At 44.6% G+C, this 27,418-nt stretch overlaps 1 protein-coding gene across 1 annotated transcript in view; it reads left to right on the forward strand.

Annotated features, from left to right (window-relative positions):
- Positions 1-13,268, forward strand: part of FAM78B (family with sequence similarity 78 member B) — a 104,688-nt gene extending 91,420 nt beyond the window's left edge. Inside the window, exon 3 of the transcript XR_005236178.2 lies at positions 8,200-13,268. The gene's annotated coding sequence lies outside the window, so the exon portion shown is untranslated. The remainder of the gene's footprint in view (positions 1-8,199) is intronic.
- The last annotated feature ends 14,150 nt before the right edge of the window (positions 13,269-27,418 follow it).

A 27,418-nucleotide genomic window follows, 5' to 3' on the forward strand; every position in this document is an offset into this window, starting at 1 on the left:
TGTTCACCACCCCCCTTCGTGCAAACTAATTATAAAATTTTCACATTGTCATTGTAGATTTAATAAGTAAACACTGCTAACTTAATTTCAGAGGGAGAAAGTTGAAGTTCAAGGCAGTTTTACAATCTCGTGATTGGCTCCAAAGAGCTGTCTTCTACTAGAGTTTGTGGATAGAGAATAAAAAGCAGGAGGGTTTATTACTTTTATAAAAAATTCAATTTAGTGTAATTTATTTCAGATTCTAGTCCCAGGGGATGGTACTTATTTACGTAAGAGTGCTAACAGATCTGCTCCAAATTATGTAGTGTTAACCTCACACCCCAACCATCAACTATTCTGTTATAGATTAGTTATTGATGGGAAGTTATTTATAACAGCACGTTAATAATACATCAGTGGCTCACAGAGGACCTGGAGACATTCATTTAGAAATAATTCAGCTGTTACATTTGAAATTCTCTGTCCCTTCCCATGTTTCCTTGTTTTATTGGGAAAGGCAGCCCCCAAGAGCTCCATGGCTAAAATACAAAGCAGCTTATTTTCCATGCTGACACCACAGGCCGCAATCTCTCCCCCAGACTGAATTAGACTCTACCCCTGTGGGATTCTGGGGAGTGGATACTGATCCTAGAATCTAATCCGTGTGGCCCAACTTGACGAAAACCTGATATTTTAAACTCCAAAGTTGTAACAACAGATTAATGAGAATTTACATTACAAAATGCTATAGAAGAGTTATGTTTTCAAATTCCCCTAGTGCATTAAAATACTATATGACTTACACAACTATACTTACAAATAACTTTTTCAGAAGCATATCTGTATTTCTAAAGCAAGGTGTAGCATATTTAGCTAGACTTGTTTCCCGTGAAAAATCACACTTTTTCAGAGTTTTAAATGAACCCTACAGCAGTTTTCTGGGAAATTGTGTAATGACAAAATGAAAAAAAAATGGGAAAGTGCTTATGAAAGTTAAAAGCATCATATACATTGTGATTATTGTTATTGATACCATTGTGAACTCTACAGTTGTGTCTCTCAGCTCTGAAGTCAGCCTGGCAGAACGCTCTACTGCCCTGTGGCCAATTATTTTCAAGTTACTGTTGTTTTACAAGGAAATGACCCCTTTTCTTCCTGTGATTTGTAGGTCATTATCTTTCAGCTTAGTCAGGATATTGCCAAATGAAAGTCTGTCATACAAGAGAGAATTAACCTTGAAATCTCTGTTGAGGTCACCTCTGCCCTCCCATCCAGTCCTCCTTCCCCTCAAAGTGCCTGGGCCTGACGCCAGATGCCATCAGTTTAAAGGGGCTCATTTAGTGCCTTAAGTTTTAGTTGGGTGGTCTCAGGACTTAGACACACACAACACATGGCTTCTTGGTGGCAAAAGAGTTTTGAATTCCATAGGAAAAAGCATTTCATCAGGTCTTAAGTTTCCTTAATCAAGTCCTTTGAGATCTTTTAGTCCATGATCTTGAAGGAAATTGAGGCCTCATTAAATTAGGTCATCTATTCAGAATCGTATACCTAGCCAGCTGAAGAGCCAAAAGAAGGCCCCATCTCCCAAATTTCATCTGACAACATAGTCACACTTAGCGAGGACCCACAGCCTCTTGTCTGCAACCAAAACATTATCATCATCCCTAATCCATTCACCCACAAATCAATGAATCTAAAAACTAGAGACAATTGGATCCATCCTTTAAAGAACAAGAGAAAATCCCTGTTACTATTATGTAAAAGAAAATTTGAATGTTCCAGATTCCCTTTATCTGTGATGGCTGTTTTGAGGTTGAACCCTTAATCTGGGCCCTTCACTGCATGCACTTGACATTCCTGGGTCATTGCTGTAGCCCACATACCTAGCCAGAAGAAGAGCCAAGCACATCTCCTGAATCTCATCTCACATGAGATGGGGGCACATGAGAAGGTTGGAGGCTAGTCCCCTACCCACCTCCTATTCCATGGACCTTTTTGCAACTCCCTCTCTCCTGGTGCTGGAATGACATCTCGTAGGTCAGAATCATGTACTAAGCAGCAATTCTGATCAGTAAAATAAAAGAACTATGATTTATAGAGTGTTTTTACAGAAGTCTTCCACATGCATTTTCTCATCCCCAGTCTTATGAGTGTAATACTCTTAAGGAGTATTATTATCCCCATTTTCAGATAATAAATTGAGACCAAAGAGGTTAAGTGACATATCCATGAGTACACAAACAAAATGTCAGGAGCCAGGATTCAAATGGGGCCTTTTGGCTCCAACTTCCATGCCCTTCCATTATCCTTTTCTGCTTCTCCTGTTCATCCCTGCCTAGAGGGCACAAAAGAAAAGGAAGGAAAGGAGAAAGCTGGTCACTTTCATCTACACAGTCATGTAGTCTCTCCCAATCTATTAAATGGATATGCTAAACATACGAGAACAAACACTGCTTTCTTTTGTAAAGAAACCCTTTGGGAGGTTATCCCAGAAAATAATGCCTGACAGGGGCTGCAGTGTGGGTGAGCTAGCTGTCACTCAGCAGCTCTTAGCAGAGTACTGGTAATTGGAGTAGGAAATCTGCTCTCCTGGTCTCAGAATCCCTTAAGCACCACAAGGCCAAAAAGGGGAAGGAAAGCATGCATCCTGCAACTGAGGTCCCAGCTGAACAAGGCCCTGCCACCCGCCGTCCCTCAACATGGCAGGAGCAGCCTTTGGGGTGTGAGCAGTGGAAACAATGGCTTTCCAAGCCCTGGTTGGCACATTGAACATGCTTGTTAGAACTGAGGGCACAATTAAACATTGCAAGAGCCAGCTCCCAACTGAGTTGCAAAGAAAGATGTAAACACACACACACACAGACCCACCACACTCACATACTCTTCAAACTGAAAAGAAAATTAATCAAAAACCCAATGAATGCCTGAACTCTATAATTAAGCCTAAATGATCTTTAGATAGAAAGGGAGCTGAGTGAGCAAGCTCTGTGCACACAGATATTTTTACCCCAGAGTCTTACTGCCATTAATTTCTTTTGAGATCTTGAGTACATCTGGTTCCAGCTTCCCTGGTAGGACATCTGCCTATGGAAGACCATCAGAAGAGTTGCCAGTTCAGTGGCCAGAGGACAGTCAAGGTTATTTGGTCATTCCAAACACTTTCACAGGAAGGCATCTGGGGAGATGGAGTGTCATCCCCATCCCCCACCCAGGTCAGCGGTGCACCTGCCCATGACAGAGCCCATCACCAACCTTAGGGTCCTAAAATTCCCTTTATGTATAAGTGCTTTACGGTTTTTTATAAAGAGTTTTTCATTTCCTTTGTGTAAAATGAAAGGCATCTCTGTTCTAGATGGGAAGTCTTAGTATTGGCCTGATCTGTCATTGTTATTAATGGTAACAACACTCCCATCTGATTAATATGTTACAGTTTACATAGTACAGACACAAATATTTTGCCACTTTATCCTCAACAATCCTGTAATATTTTGGCATTATGTCACCACTTTATAATGAAAAATTTGAAGCAGAAAGCTCAAGTGACTTGTCCAAGGTCGCACTAATTTAGTGGTGCCCTAAGAACTTGAGCCCTCTACACACAGATATTTTTACCCCAGACCTTTACTCCATTCTCACAGAACATTCTCTCCCTGGTTAAATGCAGGCACCCTCCTCCACTTGTCCAGCCACTACTGTTCCTCAGGCAGGGCTGACTAGGAAAGAGTTCCCTAATTGATCTCTTGTACTTTAACCAGACAGAATAAGCTCTACTGAGGAGTCAGGATTCAGGTGGCCCAGGCTGTGCCTTCAAGTGGTTTCTCTCCTATCCCACATTAGAAGGGAGGCCTACTTGGGTGCTCTGAGGTGCTCCGAGGTAGGAGGCCAGAACCTGGGACATCAGCATGACTTGAGATCTTGGAGGTCCTGCTGGTAGCTGAACTTGAACAAATCATTTAACTTTTCTGAGCCTTGGCTTCCTTCTCTGTTAACTGAGATATTAATACAGCCCACCCAACATCACAATGAGAAAGACAAAGTGGGACAATGTCTGAAAATACTCTAAATTGCCTGATGTGCTGCCTCATGTAAGATACTAAGACTTGAGTAGAAACACAGGGCCTGAAACTGATGGCAGGCCCTCTAGCCTCATCTACTTGGAAGCCCAAAACCATCTCAGGAGAACCCGCTCTTCCTGCCAAGTGAGGCCTGGCCCCTGCGGAGAGTGGGCCCCGTTTCCCCCAGCCACCTTGCTTGTTCAGGGAGGCCTGAACCCTGGTGGTCAAGGAAAGAAAGATTTTTGCATAGCACTCCAGGAAGCAGCTCTAGAAAGAATGTGTAGCTGGAACTCCAAGAGGCCTTTTGGAAAGGAAAGGACGCTGGAATGTCAAATCTAGGCCAGACTTGAAATCCCAGCCCAATTTGCATAGTTTAAACCTAGAGAAGCCAGCCAGGAACAGCTGCATTCTTCCGGTTATGGGCTCAGACAAGAGATAGAGGAAAATATATGTATATATTCAAAGTTTTATGTGGGTCTCTACACAGTTTTTGATGTCCCAGATCTTGGCTGGGCCCCCACAGTTTAACGGTGTTATTTCACATTTGGCCATGTGGGTGCAAATAAAATGAAGAAATACTTCTTTGTATCCTATAGCCCCCAGGCTATCTCACCACACTGGAGGCATATATGATGATGGCCTCTGTCTCTCTGCACCTGCCCAAGGCAGCCCCATTCCCCATGGCCCCACATGGACCAGCCACACTGTTTGCCTCAGGGCTGCTTCCCAAGGGCTCCCCGTCCTAATACCTCACACTGTGCCTCTCCCAGCTGGGCCTAGGAATGGCCCCTAAGAGAACCTAACCAACTCTTCTTCCCAGGACGAATGTGAAGCCAGGCCTCTGGGCAGCAGGCCATGTGGCCAAGCATAGGAGCCCCTCCTCTGCCTCCAGGCCCACATTTGTCCTTGGCTAACCCAGAAAACGAGTTGATCTTCAAAACAGCTGAGTGCTGGGTCAGAAATGCCCGGGAGAAGGGAAAACATATTAGAATTACAGCAATGATGGGAGAGGCCAGAGACACAGAGCACAACCCAGTGCCACACAGACCTCACTGGGGACTGTGAGAAATACAGCCAGTGCCATGAAGTATTTGGATAGTGAGATCGCTGAGCCTAGGGCTGTTCTCAGGCTGACTGAAGGCCAGTATTACTAGGAACAGAGAGGAAATATAAAGGAGGAGAGATTGTTTGCTTCATGCCAGTCCTGGGACTGGGTGAGCCAAGCAGGCACTAGGATCCAGGATATTTTTATTATTATTTTTTCACAGAGCTGGAGTCTTGCTATATTGCCTAGGCTGGTCTCATAAGATCCTGTATTTAAGAAGGCACTCACTCTCAGGCCGTGCCCAGGCCTGAGAGTAAGACCCTTCCTAAATACTGGATCCTGCACTCACCTGCCCCTGTGCAAGCAAGCCTCATTCAGTGTTTACCCTAGGCACCTGGCTTACCTCCCCCAGTCCCAGCCCTGCTTCATGCCCACCTCCAACTCATTGCTCTCTTCACAAGAAGATCGAGCAGGAAGGATGTTGTGGGATCCCTCTGAATACTTGTTCTGTCAACAAGTCTGTAGTGAGTGTCTCCTATGTGTCAGGCTAAACAGAGTCCTGTCCTCAGGGAGACAATGCCAACAGGAAGCTTTGGGAGCCACTTATTTTCCCCCTTGGGCTCACCCATCAGAGGGGAGCCCAGAACCTACAGAAATGCCTGCTTAGTTCTCTCTATCCAGTGCATCAGCCAGTGTGCCTGTGAGGAGATGTTGCCTTCCTGGCCCAGGGGCTCCATGAGGATAGGTGAGGTTGACAGGGCAGGACTTCTGTCGAGCACTTAGAGCTCTTCCAAGGAAATGCCCTGGGAAAAACCTACAGCCACATCAGTACGTGCACAGACACTGGGGATGAAAGGAACAGCTGGTTATCTCTCCATCTGCTCTTGTCCCTTCACCCCACCCTTCAAACCAATTAGAATATTCCACACAGACGTGATCCAGTGAAATGTTAATTGGAAAAATAACAGGAAAGATAATACATGCACTTCAGGCTGAGAACTATTTCATTAAACTCGGCTTTGAAAGCAAGACAGCCAATTAAATTATTTCCCACTTCACTCCCTCACGTACCAGAAACTATGGAAAGCTATTACTTCTAATTAATTAGGAAAGAAAGAAAGACTCTGCACATGCATATCAGATGAGCAGGGACTGAGAGGCTGCCCCACCCATCTCTTTGAGAAGGCACACGAACATGCATCAGGGAACTAAAGACTCATCTGTCTCACCTAAAAAATTTCCTAAGTCTTCTGAAATAGCAAGAAAGCATCTGTTCCCAGGAGCCACTCACAAAATCAAACAAAGGAAAACGCCGCCTTCAGGCACGTTCATCAGAAGGGAAATAGGGCATTTATTGTGAAAGAATAAGCAGCTTTAAACTCAGTTGGATTCCAAAGCTTCTGCAGCTTGACCTGATCCTGTCTTTTTCTCTTCAGTAGAATTAGATCTCTCCAAGCCCCCTCTCTGTATCAAACACAGTGTTCACTGGCGCAGGGTGGTGTCAGGGACCAGGAGACCTGAGACCCCGAGGCCTGATTTTGGCTTGATGGTGGTCTGATGCAGGCCATCTTTGAGATCTTCGCTTTTCCGTCTGTGAAATGGGAAGAAGGCCAATCTCAGTGCCATATTCACCCTCAAAGTTTTTAGGCTTGTGAGAGCACATTTGACAGAGAGCCCTGAGCCTCTGTGCCTTGCCTTAGAGAAAACTGATAGAATCCAAACATGCATTTAAAATATTTTCTGCAGAAAAATTATCCTAACCCAGAGACACCCTTATTGTATAATAAGTATAACCGAAATAATATAGTGAAATAATGATGATATAAAGCAGTCATTGTGGTGATGTGACTGGCACACAGGCATCTCTCCAGTATGGTTCAGGAGAAATAGGCAGACTCAGGGTGTCTCAAGGCCTCTGCACACATGCAGCCACATTGTGCCTTACTCATTCCCCTCTGTTCCTGTTGTGTCTGTCATTCTGTGTCACACAAGGTATTGAGGGCTGTCAAAGCCTAGCACAGTCAGTGCCTCTGACCAATTCTAACCAATCTCATTGCAGGAAGGGGAAGTGGCACCAAAGAGCATGGCAGCTGTTCCACAGCACAGGGAATACAGAGGAACACTTTCTAGAATGTCTTCTAGGCTATTAAGTCCCCAGTTATATATGTAATGGCATTGTCTTCTAGGCTGTTAAGTCCCCAATTATATATGTAATGGCGTTGTCTACTGACTCCAAACAATTGGAACAAGTTTTTTTTGCCATCTACATAAGAATTTGAAATTTGGTTTTTTCCTAAAATTGAAACCATGCATACAATCTGAAAAGGCAACATGTTAATTTATAATCATAAAAAACTGTCTCATTGTAGCAGTACATCCCTGTAAGCAAACTGAGCATATCAAAAATTCAGATACCAAACAGAAGAATGATCAAGAAAAAAAAAGAAGGATGCCTGATGCTTGGCTTTACGCTAGAGCAACTCTCTTCATATATTCAAGACTTGTTTTTTCTAATTTTACAACTTTAGTTCACCCACTTTGTTATGACCACAACTATTACATGACAACTTCGGGTTGAATAACTGAATAACTTCAGTTTTCTCTAATGTTGCATATTCAAGAAGTAAGTTTTATCTCTTACTTATCTCTTTACCAGTGATTTGGACTCTGGAATAAAACTAAGTTTTAGCTCAGTCATGGTGTGACCCCTTTGCACAGGAATATTGGGTAAGCTACAGCTCTGGTCACTCAAAGATTCTTGCAAGTCCCTTTGTGCTTTGGATGCTAAAAAACAATGCCATGGGGGATCTCAACTTCCCCCCCATTTCCGTGGATTGCTTAGCAGTGCCTTGCTAACAGGTTATACATATAAATGACCTGTAATCCTTTAATATTATTTTATTTTTAATCTTTTTAAAATAACCATATGAAAGTTATAGATTCTCTTTATAGAGAAGTGCATATGAAAATAAATAACAAAAATGTTGCATAAAATTTCAGGGTCATCTCCCCTTGAAATCTATTAATGGAGCCCAGATCATGACCATCTGCTTTTAGGGAATTAATTTGATCACTGTCTTAACGCCCACTTTATTTACATGTTTCCGTGTCCACATACAGGTCTCCTAGTAGGACAAGGAAAGCCCAGCAAGCACAACCACATGGCAGAGACTGAGAAGGAGGAAGTGAGCAATGGCTGGCGGCTCCAGAAGCTGAATCCCTGGACAGCTGATTTCCCATTAAAACGTGTACCATCCTGCCTACCTCCTCCGCCTTCCTCCCATCCCATGACCAGTCCCTCCTACCCACCCTCCACAAGCCATGCGGCACTTGCCCTGGGCTGACTGGGCTGCCTGCTTGGCCCACGGGGAGCTGTGTTGAAGTGGGAGTTGTGCCTGCTGTATCTTTTTGTGTGTGGAAAGATGGGGTTCATTCAGATCCCAAGTCCTTTCACCAACCCTCAAAGCGAAGCCTCCCGGGGATGAAGAGCTGGTCAGCCTGGGACTTTAAATACCTAACGTGGCCCAGCCTTGGTTCCCAAACCCTGCCTTCCCTCCTTTTGCTTTTGGGTGGGAAACGGGGGATTTGTATCTCCCTTCCTCCTCCTCCTCCATGTGGGTGACCTCCCTAGGTTTCTCTAAGTTCTCTGACCCTCGGAGAGCCAGGGCCAAGGCAGTCATCTTGTTCCCCCTTCCACGGCCAGGCTGGGTGCCTTCAGGTGACCAGGGGCAGAGTGTAAGTCACTAGGATCAGTGGGGTGAGGGGAAAACCACCTTAAGAGGGCAAAAATGGTGTGCATTGGTTTATTTATTGGTTTATTTATTGGCTTGCTTACTAATGTATTTATTTATATTTATTATACAACACAAAATCCATTTCCATTTTTTAAACATCAGCCCCAGAATTTGTCTTCCTGGGCCCATAGAGCACAGTGAATTATTTCTCTTTGAAGCTTCAGAATAGAGAGGGAAATTTTTCTCCCTACGCCCAAACACCTCCACCTCAGCCACGTTTTCAACCAGACATGGGATTAGAAATCACCAGCTAACAAGGCTGTAAGGTCACACAAATCAGCAGAGGCTTGACTGTCCAGACAGCTCTCAGAATCCGGCCTCCACCCCAACCACCTTGCACCAATCCTCTCATTCTCCTTTACTCGGGTGGGGATTGACCAGCCACCTTCAGCCTAACAGTGCAGAACAAAACTTCTTATTCTGCTCTGATGTAGTATTCTAACATCAGATGCACATTAGCATCATCTAAGGGCTTAAAAAATATCCAGGCCTGGTCCCCTGCCCAAACCAATTACAGCATCGAAGGGTAGATCCTGGGCATTGGAGTTTTGTAAGTTACCCAGATGACTCTAATGTGAAAATAGGGTTGGAAAGTTCTAGTATCACCTCTCCCTTGCCCCTCCCCACCCAGATTCTTTCATCTTTACTTCCCAGGCTTTCTCCGGAGTCCTCTTCCCGTTCCTCCAGCCCCTTCTCACTGAACCTTCCCCCCATCAGCGCAGCAAACGATAGCAGATCCCTGGAGAGGGGGCAGGTCCCATGAGTGGTACTGTGAGGCTGGTTCCTGCATCTAGCCTGGGGGCTGCTTCCAAACAGTTTCCAGCTTTTCTCGGAGCAGAAACCTATCCCCTGCAAGATTCTCTGTTCACCGGCACCTTCTCCAGGTTCCCAAACTCCAAAAGTTTAAAGGGCACTTTGGCGACATTTCTGTCTCCAAGCCCCAATCTTGGTGGTGTGGCCCATGTACGTCTTAAAACCCAAGCCTTGGCCATTTCTGCAGAGCCAACTGAGTTGAATGAGGGTCTACTGTTAACAGAGAAAGGGGTCACAGTGCTCCCCCAGCAAGTCCGTTTTCCAGCAACCAACCTTCTCAGCTGTCTAGGATTTGGATGCACAACGCAGCAGCCACTGTGTGTTCAAGTCCTAGATGACTGAGAAGAGGCATCTCACCCTTCACATCTACAAGATCTCCGCTGCTGAGTATGAGTAAATGTGTGTGTGTGTGTCTACACGTACGTGTGCACACACTATCTGCATACAAACCATCTAGATATATAGAGATGCCAGACTTCACTTTACATGTGATTACATTTTACATGAAAACAATTGAGGGCTTCCGTTGTCTTTCACTTGATGGAGTTTCACTGTACTATGTTCATGACGGGCCCCAGTGAATTCCATTTCAGGTATATACACAGAATGTATAATATATACAAACTGTTAGACACACTACACACACACAGAAAGCCTAGGGAAACTTGTGATGTGGGTAAGTTCATTTCGCCATCCCATCTCCTCCATCTAAGTAATTTCCTGGGGCAAGCATTGTTTCACACGCTCCCCTCAGCTGCCCAGCCATTCCCTCTCCAGCGTCCCATACCACCAAGCCGCCTTTCCCCATCACTCCAAATGTCCCTGCCCTCTGTCCCATCTCTCAGGGTCCTACTCTCTGATAGGTGACAGTTCAGTCAGTGGGTGCTAAAGAGTTGAGTGTTACCCTTCCCAGGTGACATTTATGTTTTAATAGGGGCTACAGATAATGCCTTAATCAGAAAGAGTGGCTGTAATGGTGGGAATTTCAGGCACAGAAGTGGGCCAGTAAGGGAGATTCTTTTATATCAGGAGGGCATTTTAGAGCCCCCAAGTCATACCTGTCTGTAAGCGCAGCCCTTCGTAAGTGCATGAGCACAAGCAAGCACACTATCTATGTTATACCCTCCATAATTTTGAGATACCTTCCTTGCATTGGCCCTATCTTTAAAAATGAAAAAAGAAAATTTTTTTTTAAAAAAACCAGGGAACTAGCTAAATTAATTTAGATCTCACTGGGAAACGTAGCCTATTTTTTCACCGGCTGCCAGCCATCTGGCCCACCCCACCCTGTTCAATTTCCCTTCTGCTCTTTCTCTTTTCAGCTACGACCGACTGTATCAGTTAATTTACTTGTACGTGTCCTCCCTGCTCTCTCCTTACCCTGCTCCCCTACACCATGTATTTCCTTCCTTTACCGTTTCCTCCTTGGAACTGTGCTGTGTTTCGTTGTCCTGGAGGACAGAAGAGCAGGTTAAGGCATGAGCATGTGTGTATCACTTTGAAGAAAGAGAAACCAGGTATTCTGCTACAGTTTGGAGAAAAACCCAGCGAAGGAAGAGATGAAAGCTGGCTCTGCAGAGTGCCTTAAAAATGACTTTAATTAGGAAATTCTGAGTTGTCGGTCTTCAGATGTTACATAAACTCAAACAGATGTTGCATTTCACTTCTCTGGGATTAAAAAAAAGTTAAATACAGTGTGTATTCAACAACAACAACAAAATATGTTTTCTCTTTAATTTGGTCCTCAAAGATGCAGTGCCTGGTTTTCTACAAAACCTGGGGATGGCCCCAGGAACAAGAAAGCTCTGGAACATACAGAGGGCAGATGCAGGAATCCTGCCCAGCTAGGAAAGCTCTGGCAGGCTAAGGCACAATGTTGCCACTAAATTTGGTCCAAAAGACAATTCTAAGATGAGGAAAAGCATGGACAACTGTAAGGGAGAAAAAGGGATCCTCGCCCTTCTCCCTAATGACACGCTTTGGGCTTAGTCTTTTGGGGCTGCTATAACCAAATATCGTAAGTTGGGTGGCCTATAAACAACAGAAATGGATTTCTCACTGTTCTGGAAGCTGGGAAGTCCATGATCAAGACTCTGGCAGATTCGATGACTGGTGAAGCCCTGCTTTCTGGTTCATACTTGGCACCTTCCAGCTGTGCCCTCACATGGTACAAAGGACAAATGAGCTTCCTTGTGCCTCTCTTACAAGAGCTCTGTCCTCATGACCTCATCACCTCCCAAAAGCCCCACCCCCTAATACTATCACCACGGAGGTTAGGATTTCAAATTACGAATTTGTGGGGGATACAGACATTGGAACATAGCACTCTTTTCATCTATGATTCAGTGCTGTGAAATTGGGAGAAAGAGAACATTCTAGAACCAGAGGATAAAGTTTGCCCATCCATCTCTTTCCTACTACCATTTCTTCGTGGAACACCCGTGACCAGATTCTGCTTTGCTGTTGCTAAATTATTTTACTTTAGCTTAATGTTTGCCACCTAGGATCTGATCAAAACAGGTCATCTTAAAGTCTGAGTTCCTGAAGGCAGTTAGGTTTCTGGAATGTTGCCTTCTCTCCCTGAGTGTTGGCATCTGTAAATGGTCAGACTTATCCAGGCAAGAGTGTGAACTGCATGGTTGGAAGACAGGTCTTGAGGTGTACTTGGATTCTGAAAACTGTGGAGGTTGACAGGACTGAAGACCCAGCCTATCAGAGCCCTCCTCCTGTCCCTCCCCACCACCTGCACTCTTGACCTTTCCACAAGATATATGACCCTTCTGTGGGGTCGACAGTTTTAAGAGGGCTGAGAGTCACTAACTCACATTCATTCATTCATATTCTCTCTCTCCCCGCTCCCCGCCACCTGCCCCCACACACACACCAGTCAAAAGAAGGAGAGCAAGGAGACCCAGATATTGAAATAAAAAGTGATAAATAGTGGTTATCACTCCTGGAAAAAAAGATTTAAGAAAAGAGCCTCTGTCATGCATGTCATGGGGTGAGGGAGTATTTTTAAATATACATATGTCCAACCTAACCTAAGATAACCCTCTACCCTCACCAGGTCACCTGAGCAGCACATGCTCAACTCTGGAGCAAGCAGCTTTGCAGATACATTTTAGAAAAGGGATTCCTGCATCTTCTCTATCAGAATGCATGATCTCTGGAAAGAACAATTGGCACTTTTTTCTTAGTTCATTCATTTCAAGAAATAAATAAGGAACTGGAAATTGCTGAACACACTGCAGTATGTATGTGTGTATATATACAGCACAAACGTATGAGTGAGGGTTGGTAGAATATAGTGACAGTTGAGGCAAACTGAAAATACAAGTGGTATTTCTTTCTCACTTAAAAAAAAATGTAAGTTCCATGTTAACTTGGAAAAGGGAACAGGGATGTGTTTGATTTTTTGAAAACCAAATTGTCATATTTAAAGAAGTCACTTGGGGGAGCAAAGACAATATTGAAACAAAACTATGTATGTGTTGTTACCTACATGAAGAAATGGTATAGCCTGCCATGTTACATGTATGGTCACATTTCTTTTATTTTTTGAAATTAATTACTTGAACCATCTTATGTTTTGTTAACAGAGAGCACAGTAATCCCTTTTCAAGGTTTTCCCAGTCCATCTACTTCCAATTTCTCAAAAATCCTGGGTCCTGAACTCAGTCCCAAGAGATTCAAAACCCCAAGCAGAAGACGGGCATACTAACCTGTTCCTGCCTTCCCTGCCCACTGCCTAAAGGAAGATGGCAGTTCATTGCAGCCAGGAAGCCCAGGACGTAAGTTTCACCTTGGTATAGCTTCTGGCGTACCAAGTCATTATTCTCAAAGCAGGATGACGTCAAGGGGCCAGTACTGGAGGCCTGTCCAGAATCATTCCTAAGTTGTGCTGAAACAGATTCCCTCCCAATTCTCTGAGTTTGTTCATTACACCTAAGTCAACAACCTAAACCGCTGTCCTCCCCAAGTTGGTGACCTGTCAATTTTCTTGGGCTGCCAGCCCAGGTGTGGGCCCCCTTGGAACTCCCATGGGAATCCCTGTTTCAAATCTTGAGGAAGAGGAGCTGCGCTGTCAGTTCCTTGCCTTATAGAAAGTTCCAGAGCTGAGCTGTCAGTTCCTTGCCTTATAGGAATTCCAGCTTCCCTTTACAAATTAATGAACTTTCCAGGTCCTCCATGCCCTTCTTCTCCCTGAAACCCTACATTTTCATAACTAAAGAAGATCACTGGAGTGATCTGCAGAGCAAAAGGATGTACTATTTACACAAGCACTTATTATGTGACTGCCATGTGCCAGAGTTTTAGATGCTAGGAACTCCTCAGCAAACCAAACAGACAAAAATCCATCCCTCCTAGAACTTCCATTCTAGTGAGAGGAAAGATAGACTGTAGACATGATAAGTATAGAAATTGTATATGTTAGGCAATGAGAAATATGGGAGGAGAAAAAAGAACAGATGAGGGGAACCAAAAGGACAGAGTTGTTTCCTTTATGTCTGGGCTATACCACGAAGCAGCTATCAATTATTACATTTAATAAAGATGATAATTTTTGGCCTCTCCAGGTACCTCCTTTAGTCTATGCATTAACAGGTATCCTATTCCATTAAAGGCTTGACATCTACCCATGTACATTTCAGAGCAGAATCAGAATTACCATCTACTGTCTTTACCATAATCCATGGAGAGTTCATTTACTGCAGCTTTGAAAAATAAAATGACTTTCTCAAGTTCACACAGCTGTTAAACATTAGAGTGAGGATTCCAATATGGCTCTTTTGATTTCATCATATGATTTTCTCAATGCACTTGTAAAAAGCACAAAACATGAAGCTGGAATAGAGCTAAATTTAGCTGGGAGCTAAAATAGATACCCAGCATTGCTTCTTACTAGGTATACAAAACCTTGAAATGTTCCCTGCAAACATAAGACTGGATGTGAGTGGGTGCGGTGGCTCATGCCTGTAATCGCAGCACTTTGGGAGGTCAAGACAGGCGGATCATTTGAGGTCAGGAGTTCAATACCAGCCTGGCCGACATGGTGAAACCCCATCTCTACTGAAAATACAAAAAATTAGCTGGGCATGGTGGCACATGCCTGTAAATCCCAGCTACTCGGGAGGCTGAGGCAGGAGAATCTCTTGAACCCAGGAGGTGTAGGCTGCAGTGAGCCAAGATAGCACCACTGCACTCCAACCTGGGTGACAGAGCAAGACTCATCTCAAAAAAAGAAAGAAAGACTGGATGTGAAATTACTTTATAAATCATAAGGCAATACAAATGTGAGGCTTTGGGGCAACTCTGCAGGCTGTCTCAAAACCCCACTCACCTATCATCTGTGTGATTCATTAAGTAAATAAATATAATTAAAAGGAGTTATTTTTATAACACACTGCACACAACTCCCAAAGCAATCCTTACTCAAGTTTGAAAAATTAAAACAGCATATATTTTCTGTCTATAAACTAATTATCTGATTCAAATGGATTCAAAGCAAGCCCACTTCTAAGGTGTTCTCTAAAAGCATGTGCATAATTACAGTATGTGTACTGAAGAAGCACCAACACGTGGCCTTTGTGACCAGCCTCTCAGCACTCAGTGTACACAGTGCAAGTGTGGAGAAATGGCCAAGCCTGTGATGGTTCCCAGGGGTGTAGGGGTGGCTGTGAACAACCAGTTGGATTTATTCCTGTTCCAGGTCTCTCCCTCTTTGTTATCCTAGTCGTTGGAGAATGCCCACCAGTGAACAGAAAAAAGTGTCACATTGGCCTGCAAGGCAGCTGGTACTGAGTCCATCAGTCTAAGCTGACAAATAAAACTGAATTCAGCTTAGCAGATCTTAGAAGGGAGATCTTAGGAGGTACAAACTATAAGAGGAGAGGCATACTCTACTTTCTGAAAAGATTCTGAAGCTTCTCTGCCCAATCCCTGTGCTTTTACAAAGGGAATGTTCTTGCCCTAAAAATAAATACATACATACATACATACATACATACATACATACATACATACATACATAAAAAATAAAAGTGTACCTTCAGAGAACTGCAAATGTCGCCTTCTGTCTTCTCCCCTGCCACACAGCTACAATCCTGGCTCTGAACCCATGGTCAGAGTGGGAGACTTTAGAACAAGGAAAGACAGGTAGCTCCTCGGCCATCCATCCAGTCTGGGGATGTGCAAAACTGTCCTATCCCTGCCTCTGAGGCTCCTCACCAAGATTCCAAGGGAAATTGGATTAAACCACCCCCAAAACAAAGATATCTTAATGAGCCTAGGTTCAAAATGAAGGGAGTGAGGAAGTCTCATTTTCAGGAGGAAAGATAAGAGAATGAACCAAGACAGAAATGAAATAACTTCAGGAGTAAATAAAAAGGAGATGAAGATTGGGTGTGGTGGCTCATGCCTGTAATCTCAACACTGTAGGCAGCTGAGGTGGGAAGATAACCTGAGCCCAGGAGTTCGAGACCAGCCTGGGTAACATATGGAAATCTCTATGAAAAAAAAATAAAAGCCAGGTGTGGTGACACATGCCTGTAGTCCTAGCTATTTGGGAGGCTGAAATGGGGGGATTGCTCAAGCTCAGGAGTTTAAGGCTGCAGTGAGCTATGATCTTGCCACTGTACTCTAACCTGGACAACAGAGCAAGACCCCATCTCTGAAGAAAAATAAAAGAGATGAGGATGCTAAAATCATGATGATCATGGTTTCCAAACCAAAAATTTCTGTCCCTAGCCTGATCAAGACATAACATATTTTAAATCAAATCTTTCCCCCAAATTCTAGAACGTATCTTTGTTTTAGCTCAACAGCTAGTCCGTGGCAATTCTTCACCCCGTAAGACTATCTACATTGAAGATGAGAGGAACCAGTTATTTCTTGTCACTGAGGAAAGAGAAATGGGTTCCAACTGAAGCCCTATGGACCCTTTGTTAAGATTCTGAGAGGATGAAAAAAAATGGTACCTGGTGGAGAATTTTGAGTGTTTTCTGTTCCCGACATTCCTTTCCTACTCGGAACAGAGGAGTCCACAATTCAGTGGCAAATGCAGCAGGCTGAAGAGTTCATCCCTGGGCAATTCTGAGTTGACTCTGGCACTCCTGAATTCCAAAATATTAAACTGATGGCAGAAATGATCCCCCAAATCATACTTCTTCCGGAGAGCCCAAGCCCTAGAGGAGCAGTGACCCTCAGTGGGAAGTAGGAGAACTTAGGGTGCCCATGACCAGGCTACATTTCAAGGTTACCAAGAGGTGGCCTGCAGTCTGATTCTCTTGAGTGTTTAATGATACACAAATATCTCCTCAATGTCAAATAAATAGCAGCCATGAGACTGCCATCCACTTGTATAGCTATGCAATTTAGTTTAAAAGAAAAGTGAACAGGCCTAGCTCCCCAAGAGTTAAGATCCATTATGTCCCCTGACTTCCATGCGTGTCTCTTTCTCAGATTCAGAGATTCCTAAGCCCTCTCAATTGTACAAAGCCTCATGGCCTACCAACTTTTGACACACATAGGGGTACTTCACTTCATCCTATCAACAACCCTGTGGGTGTTACTAGCCCTGATTTACATATGAAAAAACAGTCTCATAAATGTCAGAGCTGGGGCTTGAGTTGAAGTTTCCCAATCTTGTCTATCCAGTGTGCTTTGCATGGCTCTGGTGTGGAAGTTTAAAGCTGAGAAAGAAGCCTACATATTATGCAGCCATGCCATTTTTTCAGAGCACTGAGGTCCAACAATTAAGTCCATTAGCTTAGCCACATGGCTTCTCCTGAGCTCAGCAAAGAGAGACATCCTCCACCCCTGCTCTTAGCTAGCTGGGGTCTTGGCGACTCAGGGATGGAGAGGATGCCACCCCAAGGAAAGGCCCTTGAGAGAGGACTGAGGGTGGGGTCAGTTTCAGCCCAAGCTTCTCCCTCCCTCGTTAGGTGGGAAAGAGGCAGAGAATGTTCCAACTTATTCCACTGGGTTTTGTGCCTCCATCTGTTCTGCTTCCAGTAGAGATAAGCCCTCCCGGCAGTGTGAGCCTCCAACATAAGAACCTGCCACACAGCTACCATCCTGGCTCAATCCTAGCTACAATCCTAGCTACAATCCTAGCTCTGAACCCATTCCAGGGTCATGGAAGGGCTGAGGGGCTCCTGGGGAGTAACAGTAAGGCCTATTTCATGTGTGGCCTCAATTCCATGCCAAAAGCTACCACAGAAATGAGAGTGCTGCAGGAAACCACTTCCTTTTAGGATGTGAGACCCCTATGTTTCCCTCTTTCCAAATACCATTGAAGCCCCAGGGAGTATCAGTGGTAGTCCACTGATTCACCAATTCATCCACGTACCAGCTCAGTCAAAAACGGGGCCCCTCACCACACGCCTTTCTAGCTGAAGGCTCCTGCTGCCTTGGGAAGTAGGTGCTTAGGTAGCTGTGTCAGGGATCCTTCAGAGTGCCCAGAAGCCCTGCTAAGGTCTGGAAAAGACTGATGGGCACCTCCCATCCCCAGCCCTGAGGAAATCCGCCTCATCTGGGCCAATTCTAGGAAGCTTGATTTCAAGAGAATTCTAGGCTGATTCACATGCTCTATGAAGAAACACATTTTGGAAAAGAGGTCCAATCCCAGACCTAATCCCAGCTGGCCCTGTGATATTTTCCTTTCCAGGCTTTCCCCTGACCGTTTGCTACTTACTGTGTTATTCTCCTATCACACAGCCCCATCTCCCCTAAAGATGGAAAAGACACCAGGAGATCTCAGGATGGATGGGCTGAAGCTTATTGCAAAGTGATTGTGTGTGCATGTACAGTGAGTCTGAGTGCTGAGTTACTTAGTGACCAGTCATCCTGTGATCTTAGAGGCAGGGAGGCTCCTGCAAAAGTCTCAGGAAAAATTAGCACCAAAGCTGACAGAGGGCCCCAGCTCAGTATTGCCTCCTTCCCTCCTGAATGAAAGATTTTCCTGCTGGTGAGCTCGCTTAGGCAGAAACCAGAAGCTATGAACAGGGAAATTCCTGTATCTATGTTTAGCTCCTTTGTTACCAAGTTACACTAGGAGGCAGGAACTTGGAAAGGAAGGCAGCCCCTCAGAGATTCCGTATAACATCTACTGTGTTAGGCTGTTCTTGCATTGCTATAAAGAAATCCCTGAGACTAGGTAATTTATAAAGAAAAGAGGTTTAGTTGACTCATACTTCTGCAGACTGTACAGGAAGCATGGTACTGGCATCTGCTCAGCTTCTGGGGAGGCCGCAAGGAGCTTTTACTCATGACAGAAAGTGAAGCGGGAGCAGGCATCTTACATGGTAGAGCGGGATCAAGAAGTGGGAATTGTGCCACTCTTTACTACAGTCAGATCTCGTGAGAACTCGGTCACTGTGATGAGGACAGCACCAGTACATGAGGGATCCTCCCCCAGGATCCAAACACCTCCCACCAGGCCCCATCTCCAACACTGGAGATTACATTTCAACATGAGATTGGATGGGGACACATTCAAACTATATCATCTATTACACAGGGATGCAAAGAGGAACAGGCATTCCCTTCCCAGCCTCAAGGCTCCCAAATGACTCTGTGAAGATGCCTGTGACCTAAGTCTGGTAGAGGGACATGAAGCCTCTAGGAAAGAGGAGAGTGGGTGTTAGAGTCGACGGAGCAGGGGCTTGAAAACCAAGCTGAGGAATTTCCCAGTAATTTCTCTTGTGGTCCACAACCAAGTAGATGTGAAGAATGGGCCCAATTACCTCTCTTCGTTCGTGTTATTCAGCCCTCATAAATACTCATTTATTATTTATTCAACAAATATATAGGGCACACCTACATATACACCTACACCTATGTAGGGAACACCTACGTAACACTTATGTGACAGGCGCTGCTCTAGGTGCAGAGGACACAGGAGTGAACAAAGCAAACAAAACCTTCAGGAGCTAGCACTCTAATCGGGAGCTGGGGAGTGATAAAGAATATTAGTACATAAACTATATGCCATGTTACAGTAAGTGCTGTGAAGGAAAATAAGGCAGGAAATAAGAATGTAGCTTGATGAGGGGCTTAAAATAGGGTTGTAAGAGAAGGTAGCAGATGAAACATAGACTTAGATGAAGAGTCATGCAGATACCTAGAGAAGGCGCTTGCCAGGAAGAGGAAATGAGCCCTGCAAAGGACCTGAGGCTGGATCGAGCCTGATCTCATCAAGAACTGTAGAGGCTCAGTGTGGCTGGAGTGGAATAGGCCTTATCCTTAAGGCTCAGCTTGCCAGGAGCTCATTTGAGTGCCCTTCTGAGTCTGAATTGACACATCCCACAAGTTTTCTTCTGAAGTGGGGATGTTCTGTCTTTTCCCCATGAGGATACTTCAAACTAGTAGTTCCTAGGCCTTCAATGGAGGTAAGGAGTTCAGAACTCTTATTCGAGAAAGGAAGGAAGGGAAAAAATAAGGAAAAGTAATTTTAGGACACTCAGAATATTGGAAAGACTGTGGATGTGTAGACAGAACTAAGTTCTGTGCACATGCTGTGCTGTTCTCTTCAGGCCTTTGCACAAGCTGTGCCCTCTGTAGATGCCCCTTCCTCCCCTTGCCCCAACTCACTGCTGGGCTTGGCCATTCCATCTACTCACACATACCTCTGCACTCATGTAACTCTTCTGCAGTTTGTTTATTGTGAGTTCCTGAGGTCAGGAGCAACACTATATCCCCTGGACCTCAGAAGAGATGTTCATTGAGCAAATGGAAAAGAGGTTCTAGGATCCTGAGCCTAGAACCTGTGCTGTCAGGGCAATTGCTGCAGGCGTGTGAGGGAAGCATCTACACAAGGCAAAACAGTTCCTTTTTGGAGTTACTTTTCCCTCCCATTGGCTCTGTAAGCTGACAGACAAGCCTGGCCTAGGGCCCCTGAAACAGTCAGTCAGTCAGTCCCGTTCCCCACAGGTTGGGACTTGAAACGCTTGCAGTGGAGCAGTGCCTTCCCAGGGCTGGAATCAACTGGACACAACCAAGCTCGTTGTCTTCATGAGGACCTTGCAGGAGTCATGTGACTGAGCCTCCCCTGGGGAAAGAGGAAAGGGTCCCATCACTGGTACTCAATCCCCATAAGATGAACCCAAGCAGGAATCTACATCAATGGCATTTTTAGGGACCCAGAGGAAATGTTCCTTGGCTTTGGCTGCTTATCTTTTGCCAGAGATTTCAACTGTGGCATTTGCTACCCCAAGGGTCCAGAGGCTTGCTCTCAAATGCCCCTGTCACTGAAGGCTGTTTTGCAGGAGCCAATTACCAGGGTAAGTTACACTTGAGTGAGAAAAGGCAGTGGGGCAGGTGCAGTGACAGCCTCCTCAAATGCCCACAGACGCCCACCTCAACATGACACCTGTCTTTCACACCTCATACCTCACAGCTCTGGCCTCTGCCTCTCAGTACCACACAGAAGCACACCAGCAGCCACTCAAGGTGCCAGCAAGGCAGATGTAATTGTCTGGGGCACCAGGGTGTGAGAAAACAAATCCTTTGTAGAACAAATGTGGGAAATGCTTCCTTATTTGTTTCAAATCATGTTTTCTGTAAAACTGGCTCTCAGGCAAGAGAAGCAGCATAAAAAATTTTGGAGGTTGAGATGATTAAAGCACAAGAATGAAATAAAGGAGATTCTTCAACACAGCTCTTCATAAAGGAGGAACTAACCTTATTATCTTTTCAGAGAAGGGGCTTGGGAACTAGGAGGATGGGTAAGAAGGAGATCCATTTTTTATAGATGCCTTTTTTCCATATTTGAATTGTTTCTGTGTATGTGTAATATCTTTTCAAAAAGTTTCAACTCATCCTATGACTATATACACCCTTTCCCACATTTGATATTGGTATTTATACTGCTCCTGTGTATTTCCCCTTCAAGAAGTTGCAAACACTACACTTACTGAGCTTAAAATAAGTGCCAACTGCTTCAACCTTCCTCAGTTCATCTTCATGACAACCCTGCAAGCGAATGGAATGACCATGGGTTTTACAGGTGAAGAAACTGAGGGTCACTGACATTAACTCACTCCGGTGCACATGGTAGGTAAGTGGCAGTATTGTACTTAAAATCCAGGCCATCTCACTGCAAAGCCCATATTGGACCTTGTTCTTGATTTCTGTTTATATCCTGAACAAAGGAGATCTGGATTCGATTAGGGAGAAGTTTCCAGAGAAAGGATGCTCTGTTTACACTGACTGAGAGGCATGAAGATGAAATCGAACCCTCTCCTCCCTCCTCTGGCTTGGAAATAACATTTCCCTTTTCCACATCTGCTATTTCCCTTCTGGTGTTTGTTTCTTCCCAAGTCTCAGTGATACCTAATGTTGCATTGTCTCCCAGACACTGGTCAAGACAGCAATGAACTCTTCTCACCTGTGAGTGTTAACTGTCTCATAATTCAAGCCTACATCCATGATCCTTCCCCAATCTCTCTCTCTCTCTCTCTCTCAAATGCACACACATACACACACACACACACAGATACACACACAAGTTCTGCATCAACTTTCAAATCTGTCAAACCAACACTGTTACACCAGAATATTGACCCTGCACTAAGGCCTAGAGAGTGGAATGAACCATTTGCCCAAGTATATGTAGGAGCAGAATGAATGAGTTGGATTCATAGTGAAGCCCGGCATACCCAAGGCCATATTCCAGTGTTCATGGACCTAATGATACATTCATGTCTCATCTTAGGAGCCCCAGAAAATGCCACTTCCAGCACTACTATCCTCCAAGAAAACTACCCTCAGTGGGCAATGGCAGGATTTCCTTTTGCTTGAGGCTTTGATCCTGTTAGAATGCACTTCCCCCTGAAAGGGCAGCCTGATGCCATGGCAAGAGAGCCCCTTTCCCACCTCCACTCATGCTGCTGTGCCTGGTTCTGCAGTCTGCATACCACACAACTCTAAGGGGGGCATTTACATTGTAATTGTTATTGACATGTATATTTTGTGACAATTTGATGGCAGATGGCAAAGGTCCAGCACTGGTGTTGCCCACCCCCAACAGGATAGAATCCACTTTATCCTGACCTTTTGCTGCCTTGACTTATACAGGGAATGCAGACACCATGAACCTTGTCTGCCCCATTCTCTTCTTTCTTCAGGGGTTTCTGAAGAGAATGGGGCAGACAGGGTTCATGGAGCCTGCATTTCCTCTATAAGTCATGGGGCTCCTAAGATGAGACCATGAGTGTGTCATTAGGTCTATGAGCACAGGAATATGGCTTATGGCTTTGGGTGTGATGGCTTCAGGTATGATGGCTTCAACCCGTGTCCTCTTTCTGCATCGTGACTGGAGCCAGGGTTGAACTCTCTCTAGGAGACCTTGCCTGGGGACTCTAGCCCAGGACTTCTCACTCAGAGTGAGCAGGGATAGGAGAGGGACATGGAAATGTATCAGAATCATGGCGACAGGGAGAAGGAAGAAGAGGAGTATTTCAATATACTCAAAGCTGAGACCTGTCACTTAAATTTCCCACCGACACTTAGGAGGGGAGGAACCAGGCCTATGCATTTTGAAAAACTCCCTGTAGCCCTCAGCCCCACTTCTACTGGAAAGCATCTCTCTGGCCTGTATGGAGGCAGAGTAGACACAGGCCTGAAAGGCTTCAGGGCACCAAAGCATCTCACTCCTGCCTCACCAAAAGGCCCAGAATTCTCCTCCTGCTCACACCTTTGGGTTAAGGCACCAAATCTAAATGTTATGTTGGAAACAGGGACACTAACGTTAACCGGCTTTTAATGTATTGTTGTTAACATTCACCTAGCTCTAAGCAGAAAGTTTTGATAGGTGACCTCATTCAGTCTTCATGGCACCTGCTATCTTTATCCCCTCATACAGAAAGGAAGACATAACAGTCATTTCTCCCATTGCCCCTACTGTTCCTTCTGATTGGACAGCCCAAATCCCAGCATGGCTCACTTCCTCGCCTCTAAGTCTTTGATCAAATGTTACCTTCTCAATGGGACTGGCCCTGACCAGCCTCACTAAAGTATAATCTCCACTCTTTATCCTCAGCACGTTGCTCCACTTTCCCCTATGGCCCCCTCACCTCTAACTTACAGATAATTTGTTTATTGTTATTGTCCTGTATCTCCATCTCCATCCCCATCCCAGTAGCAGGGGAGTTCTGTAAGAAAGTCTTTGTTTGTTTTATTCACTCAGAATTCCAAGTACCTAGAACAATGCCTGAGGGTAGGTACTCAAAAAATGATAGTTGAATGAATGAAAAAGAGGATAAGTATTTCCTCAGGGTGTTCCAGCTGTGAGCAGAGGACAGAGGACAGACCAGAGCTCTTACCCACACTATGTATGCCACTATTTTGTTGAGACCTCCCTCCCTCAGTTACAGTAGAGATTTGCTCAAGTAGCCTCAAATAAGGAAGAGTTTACAATAAAGAGCCATACGAATGGGAACCAAAATTAGAACTAGAAACATCTCAGGGACCAAGTTAGCCATGGGGGCTGCCTAGGTTTTTTTGGTTTGTTTGTTTTGTTTGTTTGTTTTTTAATTATTTTATAGACTAAGTGGGTACAAGTGCACTTTTGTTACATGGATATATTATAGAGTAGTAACATCTGGGCTTTTAGTGTAGAAATTATCTGAATATTATATGTTATTCTCATTAGGTAATTTCTCATCCCTCACCCCACTCCCACCCAGCTACCTTCCTGAGTCTTTGATGTCTATTGTTCTTCACTCTATGTCCATGTGTCTGCATTATTTAACTTCCACTTATAAGTGAAAACATGTGGTATTTGACTTTCTGAGTTCTTTCAATTAAGACAATAGCCTCCAAGCCAGCCATGATGACTCATGCCTGTAATCGCAGCACTTTAGGAGTCCAAGGCAGGCAGATCACAAGGTCAGGAGTTCAAGACCAGCCTGACCAACATGATGAAACCCTGTCTCTACTAAAAATATGAAAATTAGCTGGGTGTGGTGGTTCATGCCTGTAATCACAGCTACTCAGGAGGCTGAGGCAGGAGAACTGCTTGAACTTGGGAGGCAGAGGTTGCAGTGAGCTGAGATCACACCACTGCACTAGCCTGGGTGACAGAGTGAGACTCCGTCTCAAAAAAATAAATAAATAAATAAATACAATTAAAAAAATAAAAGATAATAGCCTCCAGTTCTATCTATGTTGCTGTAAAATACATGATTTCATTCTTTTTTGTGGCCAAGTAGTATTCCATGGTATATATAATCACACTCCCTTTATTCAGTCATTCATTGACAGACACTTAGGTTGATTCCATGTCTTTGCTTTTGTGAACAGTGCTGCAATAAACATATGAGTGCAGGTATCTTTTTGATATCATGGGATGTTTTACTTTGGATAGATACTCCATAGTGGGATTGCTGGATCAAATGGTAGTTCTATTTTTAGTTCTTTGAGAAATCTCCATACTGTTTTCCATAGAGGTTGTATTAATTTACATTCCCACCAACAGTGTGTGAGTTTCTTTTTCTCCACATCTTTGCCATTATCTGTTATTTTTTTGACTTTTTCACAATGGCCATTCTGACTGGTGTGAGATGGTAACGTTATGGTTTTAATTTGCATTTCTCTGATGATTGATGATATTGAGCATTTTTTCTTATGCTTGCTAGCCATTTGTATGTTTTCGTTTGAAAAAATGACTGTGTCCTTTGCCCACTTTTTAATGGGATTATTTGCTTTTTCTTGTTGAGTTGTTTGAATTCCTTATAGATTATGGATATTAGTCCCATGTCAAATGTATCATTTGCAAATATTTCCTCTCATTCTGTAGGTTGTCTGTTCAGCTGGTTATTTCTTTTGCTGTGCAGAAGCTCTGGGAACTGCCTACTTTACCTCTTTCATGGGACACTTAATATTTATCTTTTATGGCCTCTCTCTTCTTTTCAAGGGTGTACTCTGTTCTGTCTCCTGCCTAGTGTGTCTGCTCCTTTAGTTTCAATCTGTCCATTGACCACGTGGCCTCTCTGATCCTTCTCCTTAGGTCCCCTCATGACCTTTCTGCTTCAGCTCCCACTCCTGATTGCCACCTGCTCTCTGTATTTCCCTTTTGATTTTCTGCGAGAAGCCTGTTTGATTGGCTGATGCATGTCAGTGATGGTAGGGTAGCCAATGGTGGCTGCCCTTAGATCAGGTGAACCCCTCACTGCCAGAGAAGTCAGGGAACTGGTGTCACAGAGCACGAAGCACAGGCAATAAGCAGGGGCTATAGGTGTGACTCAATCAATAACTTGTTCACTAGAACTATTTACTGGATTCTCTCTAACAGAGATGAAGATCAGGAGGCAAAGGGACATATCAGTTTTGATGGAGAAGGAGGGTTGGTGAGAGTTCTGGGCACTGCATGTGAGGTTTGCAGATTTGTGAGCAACTTCAGGAACTGGGGTACCCAGAAGCTCTGATGGCCAGGAAAATGGGCAAAGCAGGTTCTAAAGAAGAATGGAGGGGGCTGGGCACGGTGGCTCACGCCTGTAATCCTAGCACTTTGGGAGGCCAAGGCGGGTGGATCACTTGAGCTCAGGAGTTTGAGACAAGGCTGGGCAAAATGGGAAAACACCATCTCTACAAAAAATACAATAATAATAATAATTTAGCCAGGCATGGTGGTGCATGCCTGTAGTCCCAGCTACTTGAGGGGCTGAGGTGGGGGGATGGCATGAGCCCAGAAGATCAAGGCTACAGTGAGCCAAGATCATGCCACTACACTCTAGCCTGGGTGACAAAGCAAGACCTTGTCTCAAAAAAAGAAAAAAGAAGAACAGAGGAGTAAAAAAGTCTTTGACACCTTTACAGTTTTACCTTAAGCTAGGCTTGTTCTAATACTTACCCTTTGTCTTTCTTTGACCACCTAGATTCTAATGACTTCTTTAATTTTTTCAGTCTAAAACACTAGGTATTCCCAGGTCACCTCCCATCTGTGTACTAACCACACCTGACTGCTTAGCTTCTGAGATCAGGAGCATTCAGGAAGGTATGGCTGTAGACTGAGGGCCCTGATGACTTTTAAAGAACCCTAGAAGGACCAAAGATTCCAGGTGTGTTTACAGAATTCAGATGCTAAAGTGAGAAACAGGTGTAAAACAGTCCTCATCTCTTGGTCCCCCAACCTCCTCTCCAGAACCCCTCTTCCCTTCCAGGGACCTTTGAAAGACCCTGGATCAAATTATGAAGCAATGCAACTGCTATTCAATGCCTTCTGGTGCTAAGGTGTCTTCTTACCTTGAAGCGACACCCATTCAGGAAGCCTGGCCCAGGAACAGTGCCTACAAACCTGCAGATAACAAGGGCATTTGACTTGATGGTGGCCCCAGGGGATGGGGATTAAGGTGCTAAATGGAGGGTGCCCCCTGCTTATTCCTGAATGCCCAGTGGGCAAAAAGCTTAACCTGAGAGAGCAAAGATGCCCTTATGTCTCCAGGGACTGTACACCCTGCCTGACCCTCAATTCACCAGGCTAGACAAGCCTTCCCATAAACAACTGAGGGCTGTGGCTAACCCTCCCCCTGCCACATAAATGGTAGCAGAAAAAGCACTGGCTCTAGGTCCCACCAGGTGAATCCCAGTAATGCAAGACCTCCAGACCTCCTCTCTTCTCAGCAGGTCCAAGGGAGCTTTTGACCAACACAGTCTCCTTTTCACCACCAAGTCCTCTTGAGGTCCAGGCAATCTCACGCCCCAGCCAGATTGCCTTCAGTGGCTTCTGCCAA

Source organism: Chlorocebus sabaeus, chromosome 25 (assembly GCF_047675955.1).
Source record: "Chlorocebus sabaeus isolate Y175 chromosome 25, mChlSab1.0.hap1, whole genome shotgun sequence".
In the NCBI taxonomy this organism is placed as follows: Eukaryota; Metazoa; Chordata; class Mammalia; order Primates; family Cercopithecidae; genus Chlorocebus; species Chlorocebus sabaeus.